Here is a 22,917-nt window from a genome sequence, read left to right on the forward strand (position 1 = left end):
CTTGTTAAGAATGCAAAAACACTGCCAGTTAAATAATCAGCAGTTTTGTACTTTATTTTTGCAATGAAAGCGAACATTTTAAAAGTAGGTGTTATGTGTTCCAGTCAGTAACAGACCCAGAGACCTTTGTTTATTGACAGCAATTCACTTTCAGGATAAAAAGTGACAGTAACTCAGAGGTAATCCAAGGATTTTGCTTCCTCTTAACTCTTAATCTCCTAGAAGGTGTATTTTTATCACAAAAGCACCAAAAATGCTGTTTCAAAATACAGTGAGGAATTCTCAGGTGATAGGATCAAGTCAATTTTTATTCTGGTTTATAATACATCAGATAAATCCATGTTAAATGCTCAAGTGTCAAAACATTTAAAATTCTGACAGTAGTCTTTGTTATTGTTATTGTTCTCCTTCTTTTTAGAGAACAATAACAATAATTTGGCTCTGAGAGAGTTTTGCCAAAGAGCCAGGCTATTTTTTAAGACAATTTATAAAGAACAATAGAATCAGCATTGCAAGCTGTTTTTATGGTGTTTGAGAAGTGTTTTAAAGTTTAAAAACAGTTATTTAACTCAGCTTCAGTTCCAAATGAAGAATATAAGCAATTAACCCAAGGTTTGGTTCTGCATATTTATTTATTGATTTTGATTTCTGAAATATAACGAGTAGAAGAGTCCATCCAAAACTCTGGATTCCCCTTTTAAATATTTAAAATGTACAATATGTTAAACCTACGTTCAATGGCTTTAAACCACTGCCAGATGCCTGTACCGTTATAACCCAATCCAAGCTGCCATTCATATGACAAATGAACTGATACAATTCTTAAATAATAAACTTGTCCAAATGTCATCCTATTTCCTCCCCAAATGCCTGTGAAAAATCATCATTTTTCACAGCATGTAGAGAAAGTTGACAAATCCCATCATCGGTGGGAAAAGTGCAGCCATGCCTTAAATCGAGGGGTGTTCAAAGAATAGCTTGCAGGCAGCTGTGTCTCTTGAAAAAGGCTCAAGTTCAAATTCCTCTGTTGCTCGTTACGGTGGACATTGGTGCAGGGAGAGAGGTAAGTCTGGAATTCCACCTTAGAGTCCAGCTGGTTGAAAAACTCAAAGAAACATTTTGTCCCCCCATAAAAAAGACAAACAAAAAGATTTTGTTAGCAATTTTGTCGTTCCAAATATTTTGTGGGAAATTTCTAAATGAAAATGTCATTTCAATTTAAACAAGAAATTTTCTTTCATTTAGTTTCAGAAAAGGGACGCCTCATTTTTTCTCTGTCCCTGAGGAAAAGGGTTTCTTGGCTTGTTTGTTTTTAAATGTTGTGTAAAGGAAATTAAAAATGAAAATTCAAAAATAGAATTTTTTTCAAAAAACAAACCTGAAGGTATAACTATATGTGCCATTTACCCCACCCCTCCACCCCTGCCAACCACAGAAGCATGAGTCTGAAGGCAAATAGAGAGCAAGTAAGCTTGCCTGCCTGAGAGAGTTAAGTACACGGCTCATCTGTGGCATGGCCCTATACCCATACCAGTGTGCAGTGCGGGTGGAGATAAGGGGCGCATGTACCAGGTCTTGAGTTTCAACAGTCTTTCTCCAGGGAATGGCTGAGAGGCGATGGATCACTTGATGATTACCTGTTCTGTTCATTGGCCACTGGTGGAAGACAGGATACTGGGCTAGATGGACCTTTGGTCTGACCCAGTATGGCCGTTTTTATGTTCTTATGACACTGGGTGTTTTTCTGAAAGCAGTCACTTGAACCACTGACCACACCCAGTGCTGATCAATGTGTGGTCAGAGTACACCATTCTCCACAACTTTGCCTGGAGTGGCAGGAACATATACTGTACTGGGAGATTTCATGGAGGCTGGAGCAGGTAGGCCTTCAGTGGACTCTGTCCCAGTGCCAGGAAAGCATCAAGCATTTGAGACACCTGTACTGGAGGGCAAAAGAACAGTCAGTCCAGGAAGGTTCATCGTACATGCCCCTTCTACAAGGAGCTTGACCAGGTGTTGTCAAAGACTCCCAGTTCAGAGCCTGAAATGGCTCATGATCCCCTCTTCAAACCCACTGGACTCATTGTCTGACAGAAAGCTGATGAGGGCCAGGAGGCTATGGGGACCATGATGTATGCCCAAGAAGAGCCAGAGGACAAGGAGCATGTGATTCTGCACATCTACCTGTAGGATCCCCTTGAAGATGGACCCCCGATAAACCCGAGGAGGACCCAGAACTGCACCAGGACCAGAACTATGGGCTGGTAAGTTACAATGGACTCCCACCCTCCCCACCAGTGTCCCTATGACACTTTTGGGATTAACCAAGAGGTACAGGGTGAATCACTACTGCCTTCCTACAGAGCAAGGGAACCTTGATTGTGCGCACCAGGGGAAACTCACCCCAAACTACCAGTGGCTGGTAACTTAAGCACCTCAGGCTCTGCAAGTCTTCCTCTTCCCCTCTTCAGACCAGCCCAGTCCCTCAACTTTTGGACACCCACAATGCACACAGATTCACTGCTTCCATGGAAGCAATGTCTCCCTGTTCGCTAGCTTCACCTCAGTTCAACACACTCCTCAGCACACAGCTTAGCTGTGTCTATAGTAAAACCAAATAAACTTCTATTTGGAAAAGCTTAAAATAAAGATTCAAAGAGAAGCCAGTATAAGGATCAGAAATATATGGTTACAGATAAAAGAATAATGTAAAATAAGATCTAGAGCTTATGCTTTTTAACAAATTCCTTTCCTGTCTAATAAGGTATTTCTCACCCAATAGTCAGTCCATACCGCACTTGTCCAGTCGAGAGAGCTGGGATCCAGTTTTCACGAGACACTCTGGCATAGCTTTGCCTCTGCAGAGGATACAATCTTGTACCCTCTTTTCCCTATTATACAGTTCCAAGCCTTTTCTCTACTTTCATCACCAGAGTATTTGTTAACATCAATTTTCCCTGTTTGGTTGCCCTATTCATGGTCTTTTTCTTGGGCTCTTTTGTGCTTGATAAAGGTCCAAGCCCACACCTTCTCTAGACTGTAAACCCTTGGCTGGGCTGGGTTGAAAGATACCCTTTGTTCTCACTCCTGACTGAATTAGCAGCTCTGAGAATCACCCCACCCCAAGTGACGAGTTTCATCTCCAGCAGCTTTGGAACATAATCTTCTACATATGCCATAACTCTTAAAATATGTTCCATACCTACATCCTCAATAATCATGACAACCAGCAAGTTCTTAGCTTCTGATGGAGAGCACATATGGCCCCCTTCGGTAAAATAGCATGAAGACACATCTAGGCAAGCCCCTGAGTATAGACTTATAATGGTGTATCTGGGTCACAATCCCCTCTTGTTATTGTGCTAAACTCCCAATTTTAAGATCAAGTGTATTTGGTGCACTTTGCACTGACTTTTCCTCCCTGGGTAATATGCCATACTTTGCTATGCCTCTGTGTGTTTAAACTGCAGCGCTGAAGCCAGAGCTTGATCTCACCCAACCCCCTTATCAAACTCTTCCAACTTTCCCACACTCCCATCCAGTCCCCACTCCACCCCAGAATGGTCCGCAAGGAAGACAGAGTTATATATCAATGATTGTATTCATTTCTGAATCACTATTATGCCTTTGGCTAAAACCTGTCTCTTAAAAATAGATGATTAACAAAACATCATTGGGCCCCTGTCTCTATTCATTTCTCAGCAGTTAGGCAACAATGGTCCAGGGGCTGTGTGGACTGGCATCAAGGAGAGGGGAGGATGGAAGTGTCCCAATTGGGGAGGGGACAGTTGTAGAAAATGTATACTTGGTGATCTGAAGTTAGCAACAGCTGTCTTTTGTCCCTTGGAATGATTACACAGTTCCAGTGCTTTTCCCACCCCTCTGATCTTACCATCCCCTTACAAAGGGAGCCACACAGAATATGGGTGGTGAAATGTGTGGGGAGGAGGGAAAGATCTGGAAATGGGGAGGGAACAGAACACAATTGTAGAATGTTTTGGATGTATGAGAAAAAGTTAGTCACAGCATTTTGTTCTACTTGGAAGACTGCTAAATATTTACCAACCCTCTCTCTCGTGTTTGGCCTTTGCTTGCACTGAGTCAGGGGATATGGGGGTGGGAGAAGGCTGCAATCTGGAGGTCAAATAAACACAGGGTGGTGTCCCTTTGTGGGGGAGAAGTGAGGGGCTTGTGGTGCTGATCTGAAACTTCTGGGAACCAAATGAAGTTGTGGTGTGTCTCTTCCTTTCCCTGTCCATTTCACTGTTGTGAGGCAGGCACAGAAGCAATATTTTCTGGTGATGCTCAGAGGGTGGAGGTTGGGCACTGTTTGTGGTTTGCTTCTATCTTTTCATAGAAATGCAAGCTGAGAATAGTCAGTTTCCAGTTGAATTGCCTCCCAATCCTGTAAGCATATTTCAGGAACTTTCTGGTGTAGCAGAAACTCCAGCTATGTCTTGAGGTTCAACAGCTGTGCAAATCTGCTTGGTCCATCTTCACAGCTGATTGACCCTATCCAGTCAGCAATATGTAGAGGGGTGACTGTTAGCAGAAACATCTGTATGACAGATTCCACGGTACTGGAAAGCCACTTCCCTTTTGCATTCAGGTACCTTGAAAACTGCCATTTTGACAAAATGTTGGCCAAACTTTAAAGAAGAAAGTGCAAACTGGTACCTTGGCCCCGGAAGGAAATACCAATGTCCCCTCTCCCCTTGAGACAGAACGAACATTTTAAGTATTTTAAAATGTTAGTGCAGTTTTTTTAAAACCATTACTAGCCTCTGCTCCTTCCTCACGGGTTGCAAAAGTGGTCCAAGAACCAAGGATAATCTAACAGCTGCATTCTTGGAATGCTGAAAAATAGTAAAACTGTGGCCTTCTACAGCAAAATTATATTATGTGGGGGGATTTTTCAGCTTCTTCCAAAGGAAAAAAAATATATAATGCTACTGTTGTATTCCAATTGTCAGGACCTTTGTCTCCTGAGAGTGAAACCATTCTGCAGGGAAGGCAGGAGCAGCACTCCAGAGGCAGCAGAGGCAGACAAAGAAGGACCCTGGAGGAGTTGTTCATTGGGTTAGAAAGGAGAAACCAGGAGCTGTTTCCTCAGGACCAGGGAGGAGTGGGCTTTTCAGCAGGAGGAGAGACTGATGAACCTGTTCATGGACCAGGAGGCATATCTTAGGGAACTGGAGCATTCTGTAATTGAGAGTCTCATAGACCTGGCAGCCAAAAAGGGAGTGCACCTTCTGGCAAGGCCACAGAACTAGTCTATCAGCAACCGCCACCTCCTCCTCAGGAATCGCAGGTCTCAAACCCAGGTCTGTGAGTCCCCAGACTGCAACCACCACCTCACAGGTCTCTGGAACCAGCATGGGAGTGGGCTAGTGGAATTTTGGCCCACAAAGCTCCTCATTGGAGCAGATGTCCAAACCCACTGACTGGCTCGGATGCACTGCTTAAGCCAGAAGGAGGCACAGGAACTTGTTTGAGCAACTGAGTGAACTCATAATCTGCTGCTGGACTGGACTCTGACTCCAGTTTGACCCTGGTACTACTCCCTGACTCTGGTTTTATCTTTGGTACTGCTATCTGACTCTGACTCTAGCTTGACTCTTGGCACTGTTCCCTGATTCCAGCATGACTCTTAATGCATCTGTCTGACTCTGACCCCAATGCTGACCTTTGGCATGACTTCTGATGCTGATTCTGGTTCAACATTTGATGTGACTTCTGACCCTGACTCCAGCTCCAACCCTTGGCACGATCCCAATTCCAACTCCAGATCTGCTGTCTGACTCCAGCTCTGACCATTAGGCCTGACTGCCCTTACCCCAGTCCCTGTACTCCTCCTTTGCTGGCTGCCACCTACAGTGCTTCTGAGCCAGAAGATCCTGTTTCAAGGACCCCATCCCCATGAGTGAACCAGGAGAACACAGAGCCTGAAGGACCCACAGGACTTTACTCTGCTCTGGCATCAAAATGCCTGACAGGAGGGGAATGATGGATCTGCAGGAGTCCTGGAACCTCACCAAATGCCCACCTCGCAAATCCCATGCAGGAGATTCCCCAGTTTCCTCTTAGACTCATTTCCCTGCATCATTCCTCCCCTTGTCAGGAAGAAGGCAAAGAGATAAGTGCAGAGACTGTAATATTTGGCCAGTGATCCTAGCTGCCTTCCCTTAATTTTTTAAAGATTTGTTGCCGACCTTTCTTTTTAAAAAAAAAAAAATCAATTTCACATTCCATCTAATTTTTTTTAATAAACGTTGTACTTCCCTTGACTTGTGTGGGGTCTCTCTTTCCTACCTATGATTAACTGAAGATGTTATAAAATTTGGATTGAACCCTGCAATTCATAGCACATGAAATTGAATTTCCACCCACCCACGGTCAGAAATATCCAATAATAAATGGAAGGGTTGGGGAAAAGTGTAGTTAGTGCTACAGAAAGCATCACTATTTTTCAAAGCAGCATAACTCTAAAACACAAAAAAAGGGTAGATGAATATCTTTATCGCTTAGTTTACATGCAGAAAATTAAAACACAGTTCCAGTAACAATACAGGCAATGGCAGCATCTGTCATTTCCCAATAATTAAACAACCCCTACTTCCCCTTCAAACCTTGGCCAGTTTCAACTTTAGTAGGGATTACTGTTGCATAACACCGGCTAAGTGCAACTAGCACCACTGACAATGAAAAGTTAAAAAAAAATGGAGCATAACCCCCCCCCACCCAAAGCAAACTTTGATAGAATGGTTAATAGAGATTGAGTATTTCCACTAACAGGTTTGTAAATGTGTGATTAGTAAAGACAAAAGCATTGCACAATAACCTCATTACAACTTGACTGCCAGCCTGCACAGCACAAACCCAACTGTAAGGTGATAACTGAGTGGAGGTGCCCTGTTATCATTGTCTTTAATGTGACACTAATGAATGGCTAATGACTATCAGTCACAGGGGAACAAAACACTCAGAAAAGCTGGAAAAGCACATTAAGGAACACTGGCACAAAATGGTGGGGTTTGTGGGGGTTTGGTGAAGGTGTCATTTGGTACAAGCAGTTGTCATCTTCTGCCACCCTGCTGTGCCAAGATGTGTGCATATGTGGCATCCCTGATTTCCCTTGCCTGCTAGGAACCAGGACCAGAGTGCACATGGATAGGAGCTGGCTGCCTGTACAGTGTTTGTAAACCAGACTCATCCTGACCCCACTCAGGATGAAATCACTCCCCTTTACCCTCACAAACGTTATGGAGTAAGCAGCAAGAGATGATTACATGAAGAGTGTTTGTCACATTGGATCTAGATGGGTATGTAGGTAACGCCAACGAGCTTTCAGACTACCAAATGCACACTCCATGATCATTCTCCAGCTACTGAGCTTGTAATTGAATTCACAGTTTCATGAGCAAAGTTAGGAGTAAGTATGTGGGGTCCCCCAAAATAACAATCAGTACAGACATACCGTAGAGAACCATATCATTTCTGGGGAATAAAGTCCCTTCTTCCCCTTCCAGTATAATCCTGATCTCCTCAGCGCTTTGGTGTCATGTATCTTCGCAGCATTCCATTTATTTATATTCATGACTCTGTTGTCCACGAAGCGCAGCAGAATAATTGAATAATAGCCTTTTCGGTTCACATACTCACTTGCCCCTTGCGATGGGCAAAGTATTGGGACATGAGTGCTATTGATGACCCCTGCACAGTTCACAAACCCCAGCTATTAGATCTGAAACTTTTCTTATGGCAACTGCTTATAAGTAGATCACAGTGTTACTTGCCTCACAAATCTGCACAACCACAAACCTGACAGTGATCTTTCCAATCTCAAAGTGGTTTTCAACTGGACCTATAGCTGTTGGCATAGCCAGCTTCCATGAGACAATAGCAACCCACTTCTGAACCAATATGGATTCCCTGAACTGAGTGTTCTAGCGCTGGAGGTTTGGTGAAAGCTCCTCTCACAGCTCCATGAAGGCCTGTTTCTTCATTTGGAAGTTCTGAAACCATTATTTTTCATTCCAGGTTTCCAAAATGATATAATCCCACCAGACCATTCTAGTTGTCCGGCACCAGAAACAACAGCCCACCCAAGGCCATACCATGGCAATACTGGCATTCACATAACTGTACCATGAGAGCTAAATGAATTGTGATTGACCCTCAAGGTCAGCCATCTTCAACATGTCAGATTATGCTGCTCAAATCCAGAATCTTGCCAATTGCCTACTCCACTGCATAACTGTTCGTGCAGGAACAGATCATCATACCAGTGCTCCATATCTTCTACCCGGTTTTCCAAAGAATAACAGTGAGGGACAACATGACCAGGAAGTGTGAGTGGCAAATGTGTGAAGGCTGAAGACAGAACCAACAAAACACAAGAAAGCTATTTCTGGAGTGGTTCCTTGTGATGCACAGAACACACTGCATAACAGCGGCAGTATGGAGGCAGGTATAGGCCCATATACAGCATTATACCTATGGTCAGCACAACATATGTTGATTTGGCACAGGTATGGGGAGCATGCATGATCCAGTAGTTGAGTATGCACCCAAATGTAGACATAGCTGAACATTGCAATTTGAAATGGAGTGGGGGAAAAAAAAAACCCCGTTATTTTGTTTTGATATTTCTCATTTAAACAAGAAAAAACATTGATTAGAAAGATCATGTTCCTGCGGAAAACAATATTTTTGACAAAATCCCAATTTGCAGAAGGATTATTAATTTTTATTATTATTATTATTTTGGTCAATTTTTTTTGCTAGCTCTACCTGGATGACCTCTAGCAATTAGCACTGCTCACTGAACATCAGTCAGGTACTCCCAATATAAAGTACTGTACTCACCAAGTAGAGTATCATATTCTGAATTAGCTTCAGCCACTGAATAGCCTCATGTTGTAGTTCCAAACTACGTGCATGGGAGTAAACTAATCTTGTTGTGACAACACAGATAAAAACAGTTCGGCCCATACTTGCCTTTCCAAGCATAGCTAGAAGAATAGGCTCTTCAGTACAACTGCTTCCACAGAAACGTAGGGACTAATAGCCACTCACCATCAATTAGAATAATGAATACAACTTTTTTCACCCAGTTTCTCCCCTAACCTAACATTAGGTTTGACTCATCCTTCTGGATCCAGTTACCCTGGTCCAAGTGAGGTACCTTATCCAATTTTCCAGTAGACACTGGAACATCCATGGCTGGGTGGTTTCTGCTGAATTTTGCTCATTCAAACTCCAAGAGACAAAGTAAAACTCAGGAGATATGAACCCTCCTGAAGCAAAATTGAAAAGAAATAATTTGCATGACTTCCTATAACAGAAAGCACTGAAATTCTTCATTCAGTTCCCACACAGAACTTGAACTGAAACTCACAGGGGTATATTGGGAGTTGATTCTCTGCTAAAGGTGATGTATTATGGATACTGGATTAAACCAAGGTATTTTCTGCACATCGTTAAAGAGAAGCAGGTAACCATGTGTAACGATGCTGCCTCTGGCAGGATACAACTGAGAGTATCAATTCAGGACAAATTTGTTAGAACAGAGCAGTTACAACTGGGTTTCCTTTATTGTTAAGGCACCAAACTAGCCAACAGAAAGGACTTCGGTCTCACCCCACTGGCTAACCATAAGTTATACAAGCAATATATGTATGTCCCACGTTATGGGGATGAATGGTTATGAAAACCAGTACCCCAGTAAAAGAAAAAAGGTTCTCCTGATCCCAAAGGATCAAGCCTCAGACCCAGGTCAATATATAAGTCAGATCTTACCCACAAATCACGCTGTTGCCAGTCCTTTAGAATCTAACATCTAAAGGTTTATTCATAAAAAGAAATATAGATGAGAGTTAAAATTGGTTAAATTGAATCAATTACATACAGTAATGGCAAAATTCATAGTTCAGGCTTGTAGCAGTAACAGAATAAACTGCAGGCTCAAATCAAGTCTCTCAAATACATCCACAGCTTGCATGGGTCATTCAGTCCTTTGTTCAGCGCTTCAGTTTGTAACAAAGTTCCTCCAGAGGTAAGAAGCAGGATTGAAGACAAAATGTAGAGGGTTCCAGGGCCTTTTACATTCTCTCTCTTGTGGGCAGAAACCCCTTGGTTCTCCTGTGCAAAATCACAGCAACAGATGGAGTTTGGAGTCACATGGGCAAGTCACATGTCCATGCATGACTCAGTTCTATACAGGCCGACACCATTGTTTACATGTTAGTTTGAATGTTCCCAGGAAAGCTCAGATGTGGACTGGCGTTTCCCAAAGTTCATTGTCAGTTAACTGTTTCTTAATTGGGCACTTACTGAGAATAGTTCTTTCTCAAGGAGCTGACCAAATGCTTCACTGAGGCTACTTAGAATCAAAATACATTGAGATATAAGTACATAGCCAATATTCATAACTTCAACTACAAAAATGATACACACATACAGATAGCATAATCATAACCAGCAAATCATTTCTTCTTTATAGACACCTCACACGACAACCTTTGTACAATATTTGCTGCAAATATATAACAGTGGTTGCAACAATAATCTATACGGTCAGAGTTTATGTTAATAACGTCACACCATAGAACTTTATTCTATTCTTTGAGGTAGGCACTGCTTTTAATTGTATTGGGAATTGATACAGTTCTTCACCATTTCATTGTTCCTTCTGATGAATTAATTAATTATTAATCATGATGATGATTGGTTGATGACTGATGATGATGATGAAGAAGCCCTAGTCATGGACTAGGACCCCATTGTGCTAGGCATTGCACAAACACAGAAGAAAAAGACATTCCCAGTCCAAAGAGCTTACAATCTAAGTACACAACGAAAAACAAACATAGACTGATGGGGGAGTGCAAGAAAACAATTAGATAATTTGAGTTTTAAGGAGGGATCTGAAAGGGGAATAGTGAAGTGGCTTTGCAGATGTTTATGGGGACTCTTACGAAGCATGAGGGGCTTTTAGTTATTTCTTGAGTTTGCAGTGAGAAGTGTCTGCATTGGTCTGGCAGTGTTTTAAATGAAAAGTCCCCTTGCTGTTTCTGTCTTTAAATTTAAGGGATTAAAAAGAATCTGATGTTTTTAAACTACAGCTTCTGGATCCATCTAAATCACTTAATCTTATTATTTACCTCTTTATCCTTGTTTTTTTCCTCTCCTCGGGAAATCAGTGTCATGACACCCCTTTTGCAAACCAAATCCAAATCAAAGACTGACTGCTGAGCTTTCATGCACAAAGGAGGGATTTGCTTTCTTTCCTTCTGAAGAGCGAACAGCAAAAAGAAAGGGGAGGGATAACAGTCATAGTCCTCAAGTGAGTTTACTTTTACCAGGGGATACCTCTGAATTTACATCATGCAGTACACACTGACGGGAAGCAACGCTTACACCAGAACCCCCAAATTAGATGTTGGCTTAAAAGTAAAATATTTACATTACTTGAGGGGCTAGATCCTCAGCTGGTGTAAATCACCATAGCTCCACTGACTTGAAAAGAGCTATGTTTGTTTACACCAGTTGAGGCTCTATTAAAATGCACAGTCAGGATGGGATTTTCAAAAGTGCTTGGCACTGAATGAACTTCGCTCCCAGTGAGAGGTCTATCATTTACTTCAATGAGAGCGGCATTAGGTCACCACTGCGCCCAGCCCATTGCATCTAATGGTCTCTTTTGGCCTTACAAAATCTATGAATCTATTAGCACTTTTGAAAACCCCGCCTACAATTTATTTTATTTTATTTTATTTTGGAAACAGGAAATTCATTGAAATCGACTTTTCCCGACCAACAGTTTTGGTTTCAGTGAATCAGTATTTTCTGATGATAAACGTTTCATCAAAACATTCCCAGCCAGTTCTAGAACTAATTAACAACACTGACACTTAAATGATCATAATAGGAGACCTGAGTTAACACCTCCAAGAGGTGGATGGGGCAGTTCACACCTCTCAGAGCTATGGGTTCAGAGTCAGAGGTGTGTCAAAGTGCAATGTGGAACTTTTTGTGCATGGTGACAGAGTCCATGCTGCCAGTCAGGCAGGCTAGTGCGCTGTACATTCACATCCTGACTTGCCATGTACACAAGCCCTGAGATTCTGGAGAACATGATTGTATTGCAATCCCGCACCAGGGACTGTTTTAAAACTGGACTTTTATTAAATGCAATATGACGAACGCAGCTCACATAAGTTCCACTGCTGCTAGGTCCACCCCACTGCACGGGCAACCCAAACTCACTTAGAATCAGTCGGTCATTTGCTGTGGGGTGGGGCTTTATCATAGGTTTGTAGGTTCCATTATATCTTCCACTTCCCTCCCACCGCCCAGACTTTGCAGGATAATATAATCACATGTATACTATACGAGGACACAATTTTGCCCCCTCTTCCCAAGTTTTTCTGAAATGATACCTCTGCCTAGAGCCCCCTTTTGACCTCTTCAGTAGAGCTCCAATCCTAAAAGGGATAGGGCCTGTCCCGCTTTCTCTGAAAGGTTCCTGCCACATACTCTGTTACCAGGTAAGAAGGCTGCACCATGCACTTTCTGATCTTAGTGTTTTTTACCATGAGTAGCAGATATTTGAGAACATTCTGATACCAGTCCACAAACTTCTTTCATGTGCTGTTTCCATTCCTCAATGTAATCTTTATGGTCCCGAAGGGCAGAATCAGAGTTTGTAGTGGGTCCCAGCTTTCTAGACTGGACAAGTGCTGTTTAGCATAGATTTGGGTGAGAAATACCTTAATAAACAGGAAAGTAACTTATTAACTAGTATAGGCTATAGTTTGCCTCTTATGTTTTCCTTGTGCTTGTAACCTTCGGTTTCCAAATCCTTTTACTTGCTTTTATTTGAATCTTTATCTTAAGTTCCTTTAAATACACTTTAATATGGTTTTACTACATCTCTCTAAGTGCCTTGTGCTAAGGAGACTTTTGAACTAAAGTGAACTGGGGTGCACTTTTTCCATGGAGGGAGTGGATTAGTGTACATTACGCGGATCCAGAAGGTAGAGTGCTGGGCACTCCAGTGTAACAAAGTGAGGTATGTAAATTGCTAGTCTGCAATGGAAAGCAGAGGGAGGGGCTCACAGAAGCCAGAGCGGAGCACCTGCTGGTGGCTGGGGAGTGTTTCCCTGGTGGGCTACTGTTAGCAGGTGTTAGTGATTCATCCCAGACACCTCAGGTAACTCTGAAAACGTTACAGTGAGGGTGAGAACACCTATGAAAATCAGATTGTGTTGTATCTCAGTTTATGTACAATTCTTAGTGTCCATAAACTATGAGACTTATCCTCTTATGAAGAATAAAAGGGCCTTGTGGGAGAGTTAGCAGCAACAGAGTATTAACTGTAATATCCCCCTTTTGTTGTGTTGCTTTGTTGTATTGATTCTGCAACCAACCTGTGCATCACCTCTTCCTTCACCTTTCCCCACTCTAAAATGGGAATAATGATATTTACCTCCTTTATAAGGCACTTTGATATCTATGGAGAAAAGCACTACATAAAACTAGGTGTTATTGTAATGAGAGGGTTAGTAGGACCACTTATGTGAGTGGGGACTACTCATGTGAAAAAGGCTTGCAGGATTGTTCCTTTGGGGTAAGTTTGTGCTCTTTCTTTGACTTTAAGTTGTGTAAATGAAACCACAGCCTTCACATTCTAATAATGATGTGACACAGGGTAAAAGTAGTGGAAGGGTGTGAGGGCAAGCCAATGTTAATGCATTTATCAGATGAGTATCTTCCACCAAATCTTTAATCTACCTAACAATGTTATCAATTAGTAGAGAATATTGATTAGGTAAATCAATACAATTCTTGTTTAACAATTCAGATTCACTATCTAGTCATGCCCTGATAAAGACATCCTGCTGGTACTCACTTTCCCAAAATACACATATTCCAAACAAAAAGGAAGGCAAGTTGTTTTAACATAATATTTTTGAGTGAGATAAGTAAACAGATACTGTGTGTGTTTGTCACTCATTCAAACTCAGACAGTATACCCATTCTTCAATCTTTCATTTAACTTTTCTCTGCCCTTTCTTGACCCTGTGGTATTATTTTTCATTTCAGCCTCTGTAAATTGTATTCTCTAAGCTCATGAACTTCAGAATTAGTCTTTGATACTTCCAAATCATGCCTTTTATTTTTATCTTGTCAGTTCAAGGACAAACAGCAAGCACAAAGAATAGCCTGTTTCCCCCCAGTAACAGCAGCAGGTTCGCCTTTGTGTAAGCATGTGAATTACTAAGATAGCCATTGGTTAAAGTATTTTAGTGTCAAACTTGGTGCTATACAAGAAGACTCCAAATGATTAGTGTACAAAATACAAACGTGCTTCTCAGTATCACCTCTAGATCTTTCTCTCAGCATTACTGCTTCCCAAGTTTTTTACTTCAATTGAATATTTGTACTTTGGATTCCCTGCACCCCCCACCACCACCACACACACACACAATACTGAGCTCACATATTTCCAAACTGAACAGAATTTTAATATTTCTTGCCTTATGTTTCTAGTATAGCCAACTCTCGCTATTTTTGCAAGCCACAAGATTTCACTGGTACTGGAGTCAGTCTCATGATGACTCTGCCTGGGGGAAACCTGCCCTCTGATTGGCTGCTTGCCCCATTTCCTGGGGAAGAGCAGCCTATCAGGGCTGTTGTCAGAAGCAGACTGAGTTCTCTTCCCACAGAAGGGGGACCATTCTCACAGAAGGGGAGAGGAGAGGAGGTGGCAGAAAAAGCCCAGCAGCTCTGCTTCCTCCTCCTCTTTATCCCTGTTCCCTTCTGAACAGAAGAGAGTGGATTTCTTGCTCCTCCCCCCGCAACACCTGGTCTGGAAAGGGGACCGTGAAGAGAGGCAGTATAACCAACCTCAAAAGACCAAAAATCATGTGTCAGATCCCAAAATCATGAGACTGTCTCAAAAAACCCCCAAAAAAACTCTGGATTTTTTTTCCGAAATATTACATTGTGCGGGGTTTTGGTCTGTTCTTTGATTTTTGAACTTCCCCTGGTCCCCCCGTGTGTGTTTGTGTGAGACATGTAGGGTTTCCCATTCTCCCAAACCTATTGTGTGAGGTGACTTTGCTCCCTGTTGCAGGCACTCTCAGCCAACATCTGCCCAGCAATTAGTCCTGTCTCCCAGTTCCCCCATCACTTTATTCCCCTTGCCCCACCCCATCTGTTCAGCTTCCCCATCAGTTCAGTCCTGAGCCCCAACCCCCAAATCACCTCCGCACCTCCTGGGGTTCTTCACACCCTCTTCCAGCTCTGGGGGGCTGCAGCAGAGTTCCCTCTCCCCCTTTCAGGCTGGGTGGGTTAGCTCTAGGGGCTCATCACATCCTGCTGCTCACAGTGGGCAGTGGGGAGGAGCAGAGTTACCATGCAGTGCCTGTTGCTCACAGGAGGGGAGGAGAAAAGGAGCTGCCCCAAGTGGCTGGGATCTTTCTGTCACTTCTTTCCCCCATCACCTGTTGTGAGAATGGCTTCCCATTGCTGCAGGGATGAGGAGAAGGAGAGCTCTCCCTGCAGCAGCCCTGTTTGGTTGCTCTGCCCCAGGAACTGGGCAAGTGGGGCAGGCAGGGCTCAAAATCACCAGAGGGCTGGAGCTTCTCCCATCATGTCCAGGTGGCTGAGGTCCCATCACTCACGAAAAAAAATTGCAAGACCTGGCAATGCTGGAGCAGCCCCCGCAGGCCTGAGAGAGGAATGAAGAACCCCAGCAGCTGTAGGAGGAGCAGAGGTCAGTCTGGGGTGGTGGGGGGGGAACAGAAGTGATGTGGGGCTGAGAACTCCTGCAGTGGGGACCAAAATCACATTACTACACACATACACACAACTCTATTGTTCAACCAAATGCCTCCCAGGGCTTTCAGTCTGGAAGCCTAGATCCTGCCCTATTACCAGGGCTCACCATGGGATCTTGTTCTATCCCAGTGATTGCTCTGTATTTCTCCTGGCCCCTTGCCAGACTTTACTGCTCAGAAGAGGATCCCCCAGGCCAGTTATCCCTCTGGATTTCCTATGCAACCCTGCCAATCTCTCCACTCTTGAATGGCAAAAAAATTAGCAGCCTCCTTCTAATCTGTGCTTCCTTTCTTTATAGTCACCATCCAAGTTCTTCCCCTGATGACCTCTTTTTTTTTTCCTTTTTTTTAAGGCCTGATCTACCTGCTAGGTGCAGCCATATGGGTAAGCAAACCTTTCAGAGCCAGGATAGTGTATAAACCCCATCACAATATTTAAACAAACAAACAAAAAAGGGTTTTCATGATTTTGGGGACAATCACATGATTTTGGGGTAATTCTGCATTAGACCTCATTCAGATGGACAAACATGGACTGATGACTGATCTGGTTTGTTGGTTTGTCACGACCTAATTTCATTTGCTATGAGCTAACAGAATATGGTCCCAAACAGTCCTAGATATATGCAGTGCTTTGAAATGACTGATTTCCAGTGCTGAAGAGAGTCATGAGCGAAACTGAGTAGGAGGAGAAATTTAAACAACAATGTGAATGATAATTAGGAATTATTTAAAACTGATTTATTAGATTAAAATAAATCCCAATTCCTCAGTCTTCTAAAAAGGCTTCTTTGATTTATAAACGAACAAACAAATAAATAAATCAATCAATCCTGATTATGAGGTGAAGTGAAAGCAACCATGAAAAACAATTGGAGAGAGAGAGTGAGATGACACAAAAAAACTTTTATTCACATAAAATTATATTAAAATTATTTAAAATGTTATAAAATTACAATATATTCACGAGGAGATATCAGTGAAACAAAGCAAAACTCATCTTAAGTGAACATTAAGGGATCACTAAAGAATCATCATCACCAGGTTCACTCAATATATTGTTCACACATCAAGTCAACTGAAAAGTATCCAGGTTACAAGTCAATTTACAAACAATGTACTCAATCCACAGCTGGGCCACAATCGGTGTGCAGAACAGCCCTAGCATGTCACACTGCTCTAGCCTGGCCATTGTTTCTGGTGAGATTTCAAAACGGCTAGATTTGCCTGACCCAACAAAAAGTTAGCCAGGCAAGAAACCAGCCAAATGTGAGAATTATCTCTCACTTCAAGAACAAACAGTTCCAAACCGCTGAAAAGCTGGTGCTGCAAAAAAACCACCACCACCACCAACAACAAAAAGAAAGAATGAAATCGGGGCAATGTAGGAAAAAATGAAACACTGTGTCTGAAGCTGAACAGAAGGGGCACTGGCCAGATGCCTCAGGGGTAATATGGTGCATGAAATAATTGGTTGCCATGGTGCTATGCAGATCCTCTAGTGCTTAGGAAGAGGAGATTTGTACAATGTCCTCCAAGCCAGGGACATGAAGTCACCCAGGGACAGGGCCGGACTCCAGGCTGTATCAGGGAGATCACAGAGGGTGGCTTAATGCTGCTCCTTGACACACATGCCGTAGAGCTGCTTCTTGGTCATGGTTGCAAAAGGAACATTCACAAAACCCTTCCAGGACAACAATCTGCCTGGTTACAGAAGGATCTCAACCACAGAAGGGGAGACAATTAGTGAGGGGAACACAGAATTCTACCCTGGAAGAACAATCCCTGCAAAAACTTTCTGCAAATACTGAGAAGCCTGATGAGGAAGCACCACTGGAATTCGGCGAAGACCTTATCTAAAAAATGCAGAACGGATTCTGGTCTGAACAGCAAGATCTGTCACTGACTTCCAGCCTGACCAACTAGGAAGAAGCAGGTGGGACAGCACGGTCAACTCAGCCTGAGTAAAGGTAGAAAACACACTCCTGGAAGAGAGAGATTCAGCAGGAAAAAGTGAGTTAAAGAGCAGAAGCTTTTCCAAGAGCCATAAATGGGAAAATGCCTGGTCTGGCCACGCACTTCACAGAAGTCACCAGGCATTAAAAAGTCCATTATAGAATGGAGGCAAATCTAGACTGTGTAATCGGCAAGGTGCTAACCAAAATAGGTGAGAGTCAAAGCCCCTCCCCCAGCACAAAGGAGGAGAGAGAGAGCAAAGAACTTCCAGGCTTGCAGGGAGTCGAAGTATAGAAAACACTGAACAGACTGGAGGTGAAAGGCTGCCACCCTGCTGACTAAAACAATGAGCCCCTGCCCCGCTTCATATAATGGCAAGAACAGCAAACCAGGGCACAACCCTGGGTAACTATTTTTTAAAATGGTCAATATGCCTCTGAATCCAGTCCAAAAGACCCCGGAGAGAGTCCTTACTCACTAGCCAATGCCACAACATTGTTGGCAATCAAAACCCGTCCCCCAAAAGAAAGTCCAGAAAGGAGCCAGCACCATTCCTGCACATGGCCTTGCACCTTATCCTCATCCCCCTCCCAGTTCCTTAGCACATATTGTTCAGATCCAAAAAAGATCCCCACCACCTTAATCCCAGAGGTGCCCCATTACAATTGTTGGGGCAACAAAGGGGGAGCGCTAAACTGCCATGAACCCAGTAAGATTGAATTGCTATTATCCCAGTTAATGCAAGCAGAAGATGCCTGTTCATACACTTGTAAAGAAGTGTAAAGTGCCTGCATGTAACTGTCAGACATGATAAAACCTGAGGTATCATCAGCATAGACAGACACATTAACTGGGAAAAGCAACCGGTACCCTGGCACAGAAAGGCCAGACAGACGGGTTTTGAGGATGTGCAGGAATGGTTCCAAACTAAGAGCCTAAAGCATCCCAGACAGAGGACACCCTCAACGAATGCCTCAGCTGCTGCTTCTCAGTTCAAAGACCTCCATTAATTTTTAGGACACTAAAAACATTATGCTACAATAAAGAAGTATATTAACAGAACACTGACACAATCACAAATGATTCTAATGTTTTAGGGTTTTTTTTGTAATCACTGTGGCCCAGGAGTGAGCCTTCTCCTGGTCCATTCAAACAAGCCCCACATCCAGATTACAAAGTTTGCCAGTAGTAAAATCATCACAAATTGTAACAAATGATCAAAACATACAGTGGTTAGGAATCTAATGTTTGATTCAGTTGAATCAAAGAATCCAGACAGTCCTTCAGCCAGTTAGCTAAGGACTTGGATAAAATCTTATAAATCTTATCTTATAAATCTTATCTTATTTCTTATATGAGAAATAGGTCTCCAATTCCGTACATCACAGAGGTCCTCTTTTCTGTTCAGCAGGATGATCACTGCCCTGCAGCAAATGAGGGGCAGTTCTTTCTCCTGGTTACACTCAAGCACCACTGGAAAAAGGTCAGAACCACTGAGATGCCAGAAATGCTTGTAAAATTCAGATGGCAGCTCATCAATACCTAGCGGCCTTGCCTGTAGAGAGCTGCTGGACGGCAACCGAGAGCTCCTGCAGTGACAGTGGAGTGTCCAGGCACTGCTGTTTCTCACCATCATATGCAGTAAAATCCCAGGTGCAGATCCTCCATTGTCAGCACATCATATGCCTCAGGCGAGTACAGAGTACTGTTAAAAGAAACAGCTGCTTTCCAGATCTCAGCCAGGTCAGACATCGGACAATCCAGCAGCCATAGACAAAAATTCTGCCAGTGGTCCATAGACTTTTTCTCTAACCTGAAAGAGCAGCTTATAGGACAGTCAGTTTCACAGAGCTGAGTAATATGGGACCCAGCCAGGCCTCCTTGTACTTCTTTTCCAACAAGCACCTCAGGGGTCAGTACTTCTCAGGTAAGGTTTGGTGAATCTACACTGGGTTTACTACTTCAAGGTTGTCATGAAGGCCCAGATATCTTGTTCCAGGGCAATGCCGGCCTTATTCAAGGACCGTATGGCAATCTGAGTATATTGCTGGCAAAAGAGTTGGATCTGGACCTTTCTTAACATCCCACCACCGTCTCAGGGACTCATGGCCTGGACTGTCGCCCACGCTCCCAAAACACAGCAAACGTCTGAGTGAAATTCCAGTCCAGTAATAATTTGGTATTAAAGGGCCGGGGGAAGCTCAGGCATGAAGAGGGAGAGACACACTGACAGAGGCATAATAATAATAAGACAAGTGAGTGGGAGACATGGAAGACCAAACAAATATATTCACACTGGCTTTCATGGTGTAAAATTGATCTAGTCTAGCCCCTGAGATCTGGTTGGGAGTAGCCTTCAGCCAAGAGTGCTGCTTAGCAGTGGGGTGAGAGCTGTTTCAAATTAATACATGGGCCCACAGGGCCCAAGCCCCAGGGGACATGCCCCCTGATTCTCCTCTTCCCCACAAGGCCCCACCCTCTGCTCCTCTTCCTCCTGTCTAAAGCAATCTACAGTTCAGGAAAAACTTGAACAAAAGACTCCTTGATTCAGAGTCTCCCTTGTACCAAACACAAACTACTCCTGGGCCAGAAAAATCACTATAGATTTATTCAGTTGAGGGGCTGATTTTATATTAGCATAGCCAATAACCTTACCTACATTCAGCAACACTTCCACCATGGTGCAGGAGACAGCAGTCACATATCAAACACTGTGCTTGTGGGTCAGATCACTAAATCCATCTGAGGAGGACCCCATGGAGAAACCCTCCCACCCCATCTGCCAAGGAAAAGATCACATGACATAATCTTTAATTAAAGATTAATTTTTAATTCCTTGCATCTCCAGGACAATCCTGGAGGGTTGGCAACTGTAGAGACAAGAGGTATAAGGCTCATTGGGCCCAAAGTCAGTGACCAAAGAGCTGACACAGGGACACTGAAGTATTTGTTGATGGGACTTTTGTTACCCTGGAACAGGGGATTATAAGTGACCTGACCAGAGGACTGAGTCATGAGAAGGAGCCAGCCACCACAGGGTCGGAGCAGCTATTGACAGGGATGCCAGATGAAAGCCTACTGTCAGTGGAAACTATCTGGCTGGTAGGGTGAAAGATAATAAAGAAGGAATACTTTAAATATATCAGGAACAAACAAAATCCTAACAATGTTATAGGTCCAAAATGATATAAGGATGGCAAAATTTTCAGTTATGATGCAGAAAAGACAGAAGTAATGATTAAAAAAAAACCTTACATCCAATAATATTAATATTAAAATAAACAGGCTGAGGAGTTCTCTGAAGCACAAATGTTGATTTTTAACAAATATTGGAAAGTTTAAGAGGACTGGAAAAAATCTACTGCTATGCCAATACTTAAAAAGAAGAAACAGGATGAGTTGGGAAACTATAGATTTATTACTCTGACACTGATCTGAGGCAAAAAGAAAAGGAGTACTTGTGGCACCTTAGAGACTAAATTGGTTAGTCTCTAAGGTTCCACAAGTCCTCCTTTTCTTTTTGCGAATACAGACTAACATGGCATACAGACTAACATCTGAAACCTGATCTGAGGCAAAATCTTGGTAAGGCTGAATTGGAATGGAATGGGCAAAGAATTAAAAGAAGGCACAAATTAAGCACGGGCAATGCTGTTGCCAGCAGTAGCGCAGAAGTAATGGTGGGATGGTATGGCAACCCTTACTTCTGCGTAATTTGTGTGGGGCTTAGCCCCAGCACCTTTCCTTACAAATTAAGCACTGGCTGGTGGGCTGCCTACTGAGTATCACTGTTCTAGACCTTTCATCATTTTTGTTGCTCTCCTCTAGACTTTCTCCAATTTGGCCACATCTTTCCCAAAGTGTTGTGCCCGGAACTGGGCACAGGACTCCAGCTGAGGGCTTACCAGTGCTGAATAGAGCGGTCTCATGTCTTGCTTGCAACACTCCTGATAATACAACACAGAATGATTTTCACTTTTTTTGCAACAGTATTATGTTGTTGACTCATATTTAGTTTGCGATCCACTATAACCCCCAGATCTTTTTCTGCATTACTCCTTCTGAGGTAGTCATTTCCCATTTTGTATTATTATTCCTTCTGAAATTTACTACTTTGCTTTTGTCCTTTTTGAATTTCCTGTTATTTATTTCAGACCATTTCTCCAGTTTGCCAAGTTCATTTTGAATTCTAATCCTGTCCTCCAAAGCACTTGCAACCCCTTGCCTCAGCTTGGTATCATCCACAAACTTTATAAGTGTACTCTCTATGCCATTATCCAAATCATTTATGAAGATATGGAATACAACTAGACCCAGGACAAATCCTGTGGGATCCCACTCATTATGCCCTTCCAGCTTGACTGTGAACAATTGATAATGACTCTCTGAGTATCGTTTTCCAACCCATTGTGCATCCACCTTATAGTAAGTTTGTCTAGGCTCTATTTCTCTAGTTTGTTTATGAAACAGTCATATGAGACAGTATCAAAAGCCTTATTGAAATTATCTTTCTAGGTGCCAAAGTTCAGATGACTGGTCTATAATTCCTTGGGTTGTCCTTATTCCCCTTTTTGTAGGTAGGTACTATATCTGATCTTTTCTAATCCTCCGGCGACTTTGCTCTCCCCCACAAGTTCTCAAAGATAATTGCTAAAGGTTGAGAGATCTCTTCTGCCATTTCCTTAAATATTCTAGGATGTATTTCTTCTGGCCCTGCCAACTTGAAGACCTCTAACTTGTCAAATAATTCTTTACTTGTTCTTTTCCTATCCTACCCTCAGAATCTTCCCCATTTACAATGGTGTTCACTATGTTAGTTGCCCGATTACTGCTAAACTTCCCCACCTTTTCTAAATAATCTAACAGTCTACTGTGGAGATGGAGGCAGAATATGGGCACAAGAGGGACAGAATGAATGGGAATTACAATCATGCCTGTGGCTTGAGTCTTTTAAACAAGAATAGTAGTATTAGTTCGAATAAACATCTTTTTCTTGCTTTCTATTACACTTTGTGGGATTCTTCTATATCTCCACCTCAGGAAAAAAAAATCTGATTGCTGGCTGGTACAGTAGCTATTAAATACAAATATTTCACCAAATATGCACAGTTTT

Source organism: Eretmochelys imbricata, chromosome 1 (genome assembly GCF_965152235.1).
Source record: "Eretmochelys imbricata isolate rEreImb1 chromosome 1, rEreImb1.hap1, whole genome shotgun sequence".
Classification (NCBI taxonomy): domain Eukaryota; kingdom Metazoa; phylum Chordata; order Testudines; family Cheloniidae; genus Eretmochelys; species Eretmochelys imbricata.